We start from the raw sequence: 6,000 nt of genomic DNA on the forward strand, positions 1-6,000 counted from the left end.
ACCTGTATAACTAAAATACTACACAAATAAGTAAATAATGTAAAAAATAACTTAAACACTTAAGAAAACAAATTAGCTTTTTTTTGTCTTTTCTAAACAATGGTTTATACTTGTAAAGAAGGCCTTTCGGTAACTTAACAAAACTATCAAAGTGGTTGGCCCAGAGTGTATAATTTTCTTGTTATAAATACAGTAAATTTATATAAGGCACTGTTAGAGGATGTTCTACCAAAACAGCAACTTCAGCACCTTACTTTAAAAATTGTTTCTTTGCAAGATATTTAACAGCTACTGTATGAACTTATCCATACCTTAACAAAAGTCTAGAAACCATAAGCACAATCTGGAAGCAGGACAAAGTTATGAAAGTTGTGCTATGCATGGTCCTGTGGCTGTCCTCCTCATAGGGTTATGCAGGTACTGCTTGGGCTTTTACCCAAATGTAATGATTCACTGTTACACCGACCATACCTGAAAAAGATAGTACAAGTCTGTAGGTGTATTAGCGTAACAGTAGATCTTCAAGGAACGGTTACTGTGACAGTAAAGCTTCCCTCCTTTCTTTTACCCTATATATATATATATATATATATATATATATATATATAGATAGATAGATAGATATAGATACTGTTTTTATAGTTAATGTGGACGAAAAGTAAGTGTTTTTCTGTGTTTATTGGATACTTTATTTGCACTTAATATTTGGATCAGCACTGGGTATTTATCTACCACAAACATACTTCTCCTTGGGGCTTTCAGTTTTGAAGAGCTGAAGAGTGTGCATAATAACACTGGCTACCTGTTAGCCTGTACTTTTTCAGGCATGGATCTAGCACTGGTCCAAACAAGAAAAATAAGAACAGCTGAAAAGTTAAGCTGAGACATGAACAACAGAGTGACCTCTCCTCAAAAAGACCTACTGTTATGGTAAGTACTGTGCAAAACTATACCTGCTTCAGAGCTCTGCATTTTGCATCCACCCTGTTCCTGTTCTGTACTATAGGCGGACACCGATAAAAAAGATGGGATGGGCGCAACCTTCTTTGTTCTGTCCTACCACCAGATTGAGCTTATCAGTTGTTCGCTTTCTAGTAGTCATGCATTTTCTTATTTTTCAATTTCTGTAAATGGATTAAAATGTCGTTGATTCATGTGTTGATTCTTGGTGAGTTGGTCACTTTTGCATCACTTTGTCAATTTTACTTAATTTGTTTTCACTGACTCACTGAGACATTCAAAAGGCAAAAGCCTTATTCTACAAGTGTTACTGTGGGCAAGCAAAAAAAAAAAAAAAAACCAGATTTTCACAAGATACGTATCTCTTGCCTGGGAAACCATCTAATAGAAGACAGCAGTGAGGGTTTTAATCTGATAACAATTTACCAGAGTAAGAAAGCAGTTTATGAAAGTATCAGGGCTGCTTGTTACCAGTACAGTCTGATTGGCTGCCTCATGTGAAGGACCACTGCTCTTTATCATCTTTGTGAAAGAAAGCGCATCATTCTCAGTCAAGTTCTTTGTGAGAAACACCATCAAAGAAAAGTGAAGAAAACCTACTTATCACAGCATCAAGGTGAGTTCTTCCCTTCATTTTTCTGAGTCCATGTAGGAAACTAATCACCAAATGAGAATGGTCGTACTACATTGATAGTTTTGTCACTAAAACTAGCTTCCAGTCTGTCAGACTATGTTGCTGATACTTTGGTGATGACATTCCTCAGCTTCAGAGGAATGCACCTTTAGGCTGGCTATTGTCCTTGGATACATTGTGACTGTGTTGTATTTCATCACTGGTTCCTCATTGTCCACTTTGGTGGCTGAAAATCATTTTTTTTTTGTTTCTTTTCCCACAATAGAGCAGGCTGATGATCCAATGTGGGCCTTACCTGCTGCTGTTTCCCTCAGAAGGTATACTGGAGAGCAGCAGATAGTCTGTTTACATGAAATGCTGGCAGTGTGCCTCTCTCAGACCTTGTGCTCTCAAAAGATTTCTCTGGAAACAACTATTTTTCATATGAGGTTTGTGGAATTCATCAAAGCACTATTTAACCTTGTATAAGCTGACATGCTAACTTGGCCTTATTCTCACCATGGATCAGTAGGGCCATTTGGGTCTTTATTCCAGACACTTAAAGGAATAATTATTTGTCATCAAGTCTAGGGCCTCCTGCTCATAAGGAGGAATCTGATCATTAGGAAAGAGAATACAAGTCTACAGCAAAATTTCCTTTTTCCATTGGGTCCTCTTCAGGTATGATCATGCTCTGTTTTCCTGTCCATTGGGTCCTTTTCTTCCCGAATAACTTTACTTTTGTGGTCTCTTTAGGAAGGAGATGAGAGACTGGGATTCCATAAGTCTCTTTTAAGAAAACATACTGGACCTGATCATCACCAACATGGGGACTCTATGATCCAGACCAGAAGTGTATCCCTCACTGGTAAGATCAGACCATAAACTAATCTCACTGGATATTCACATCCCGACTCCACCCCCTGCCCTGAAAACCACAGTGAAAAACTTCTCTAAAGCAAATTTCACACTCCTCAAAACCGAGGTGGAATCCTTCAAAGCCCCCGGGCCTGTGGAAAATATGGCCCAGACTGCAGAATCCTTTATAAACGCATTCTATGAACACCTTCAGGAATGCATGGATCATGCAATCCCAAATAAAACCAAGACCCAATCCTCCAAAGGCAGACGTCCTGTCTGGTGGACCTCAGCCATAAACAAACTATACAATAGAAGGAGGAAGCTACTACATGATAGAGCAAAATCCCAAAAAGGGAAGGCATCTCTGATCAGTATTAGCAAAAAACTACGGGCACTCATAAAATCGTCTAAGGCCAGCTTCGAGAGAAAAATTGCACAGGACATTAAGGATAATCACAAGGCTTTCTTTAGTTATGTTAGGAACCTGGGTCGGAATTCCCAGATATGCTCAGAATTAGTCCAAAATGACAAAAAATACACCGAACCCACAGACATTGCCAACATCCTAGCTGACAGGTTCAGTGCACCCCCCCCCCACCAAAAGGGCAAATATCTATCCCAGCAGAGTGCTGCCCCCCTGACATCTCAGATGCTCAGGTAAGAGCTGCCCTCTCCAAAGCAAAAAACACAGCATCAATGGGACCAGACGGTGTCCCGGGCTGCATCCTACATGAACTCCAAGAAGAGCTAAACCCAAACATAAAACTACTGTTCAATCTCAGCCTTACTACAGGATATGTACCCAAAGAGTGGCGTACAGCAACAGTGGTCCCTCTCCACATAGGTGGTGCCTCAACAGATCCTGGAAACTATCGCCCCATAAGCCTGACTAGCTTGGTCTACAAAGCTATGGAAAGGATCATCATGGACCTCACTAATAAAGATATTGGGGACCTACAGACACTGGATCCTACCTAGTTTGGCTTTGTTAAGGGCAGATCCTGCCTCTTAAACCTGGTTGATTTCTTTGAAACAGTCACCAAGGCCATTGATGAGGGGAAGGTGGTCCACACAGCCTACCTGGACCTCGCAAAAGCCTTTGATACAATACCCCACTCGGGCATTATAGATAAGCTCACCAGCTTAAATATAAACCCCTATATCACTAGATGGGTTGCAAACTGGCTCAAGGACAGAACCCACATGGTTAGAATTGCTGGAGCCATGTCAGACTCCAAACCAGTTACAAGTGGCTTCCCACAAGGCTCAGTCCTGGGACCTCTCTTGTTTGGTATATATTTCTCGGAGGTACAGGCCAACACGGAAGGACTGTGGCTGACCAAGTCCGCAGATGACTGCACTGGCACCATAATCAACTCTCCAGCCGACACAAGCATCCTCCAAAAGGGCCTCATAGAAACAGACAACTGGTGCCAGAGCCATGGCCTCAAGCTAAACGCCAAAAAGTGTATAGTCATCCCCTTTGGCAAAAACAAAGTGCCCACAAATTACCACATAGGTGGTAATCCATTAAGTACAGAAGAAGTAATTAGAGACCTGGGGACCCAAGTTGATAGCAATCTCTCATTTGACAACCACGGGGCCAAAGTGGTTAGAAAAACATTTTATATAGCCCACCTAATCATGAAGGGATTCACATCTAGATCAGGGGAGGTCATCGTGCCTCTTTACTCATCCCTCATCAGGCCATAATTGAGTACAATACCCCTTTTGGGATGTACCTTACCAGACACCTGCAACAACTGGAAAGACCCCAAAAGTACCTCACCAAGAGGATCAAAGGGCTCAAACAGATGCCATATGCTGCCCGGTTAAAGAAACTCCAGCTCTACTCAGTGGCATACCACCTGCTCAGAGGCAATCTGTGCCTGACGTATAAAGCTATGTCCAACCTGGAATTAATGGACATGCTGCACCTCAGAAAATCCAAATCCCATCGAGCTACGCACTCGAGAGACTTGAACCTCAGCACTGAAATAAATAGGACATGCTGGAGGGACAGATTCATAACCCAGAGGCTCCCTTCACTCTGGAATAAAATCCCAGTCCAGGTTAGGCAGAGTCCCTCATTGACTCTCTTTAAGAGGAATCTTGATGAGTGGATGGGAGATCTTAGGTTTACCCCGGGTATCACTTCTGTGTCACTGTTAGACAGAAGCACAGTATACTAACCTCGATAAAGGGCATAGCAAAATTAATTTAAAATGGGTGGTGAAAGCCAAACACACTCTGGCTAGGCTTATAAATGCCCTAGGGCAGATAGCCTAGTATGAACCTATGAACCTTAAGTATGATTACATGGAAAAATGTCAGAGTACCTGGTCCTTCCAGAACCACAGGCTATGGTATTTCATTCTTACAACTCTGATTATTTGTGTCATTTGCTATACAATGGCCTTTCAAGGTACATTTATCAGCCATTTCTGCTAGTCTGCCATTGGATTCTGCCCCTGTAAGTAATAATAAATTTAAACAGGTTTCAAAAGGGGTGTTACATACTCTTCCACCTAGAAAACTGGTGGCTCCTCCTTGGGATTTGTACATTGCACTTGAGAAACTTAAATCTTGTCTCCATTTGACCTACTTTATAAGGTTGAATTGAGGCTCTTAATTAGGAAGACTGTTCTGCTCATTGTCCTGATGTTCTAGGAGAGTGTCTGAGTTGCAAGCTATTATGGTGAGTCTACCCTACCTTCTTTTCCACGGGGACAGAGTTTCTTTGGGATTAAATCCTATCTGTATGCCTAAAATGTTATCAGAGTTTACTTAAAGACAGATTATTACTCTCCTAGTTTTTTTTTCTTGTACCAAAGGACAAGAGAGAAAATATCCTTCACATTGTAGATGTTCACGGACAGGTCAGATACTAAATAGACAAAACCTGGGTGTTCAGGAAAGCTGAAAAGTTGTTTATTTCCTGTAAAGGTAACTGGAAAGGAGAACTAGTTTCAAACCAGACTATTTCAAGATGGTTGTCTCACTCTATTGTCTTTTATTATACTTAGCTTAATAACCTACTTTCAGGCAGGGTTACAGCCCATTCTACAAGGGCTTTGGCATCTTTTTGGAAAGGGATTGATTCTAGAGGCACCAACATGGTCTTCTATGCATATTTTTTTTACAAAGCACTACAAACTGGCTTCCTTCTCAAGGTCCAGAACAGGCTTTGTTAGAGCCATTCTTCATGGCCTCCTGAAGTCGTAGTTTACTGGCCTCCTTTCTTTTTGTCATTTTCTTCCCTAAACTGTGATAATCAACCCATATAGCTTAGGATACCGCAACAGTGATCTGTATTTGAACATAGTACAGTTGTGTAAGTGAAACTTACCATAATACTAGATGGTCTAGTAGATCACTGTTGCAGTAGCCTCCCCTCTCTCCAGCCCTAATGTCTTCCTTGTAGTTTTGATGTTGCCAGAATGTGGATTTGCCCACCCTCTTTTGTATATAGCTTCTATTTTGTTTGTTTCCTAGCACTGTTCTTCTGGGCTATTGCCTCCCTCCTGGAAAAAATGCTCTGCAGCTTTTTATGCTTCAGCTGTCTT

At 41.3% G+C, this 6,000-nt stretch overlaps 1 protein-coding gene across 1 annotated transcript in view; it reads left to right on the forward strand.

Annotated features, from left to right (window-relative positions):
• Positions 1–6,000, forward strand: part of WDR35 (WD repeat domain 35) — a 2,872,164-nt gene that overhangs the window by 1,847,988 nt on the left and 1,018,176 nt on the right. The window lies entirely within an intron of this gene.

This window comes from Protopterus annectens, chromosome 1.part0, assembly GCF_019279795.1.
Source record: "Protopterus annectens isolate FY-2018-M chromosome 1.part0, PAN1.0, whole genome shotgun sequence".
Lineage (NCBI taxonomy): Eukaryota > Metazoa > Chordata > Ceratodontiformes > Protopteridae > Protopterus > Protopterus annectens.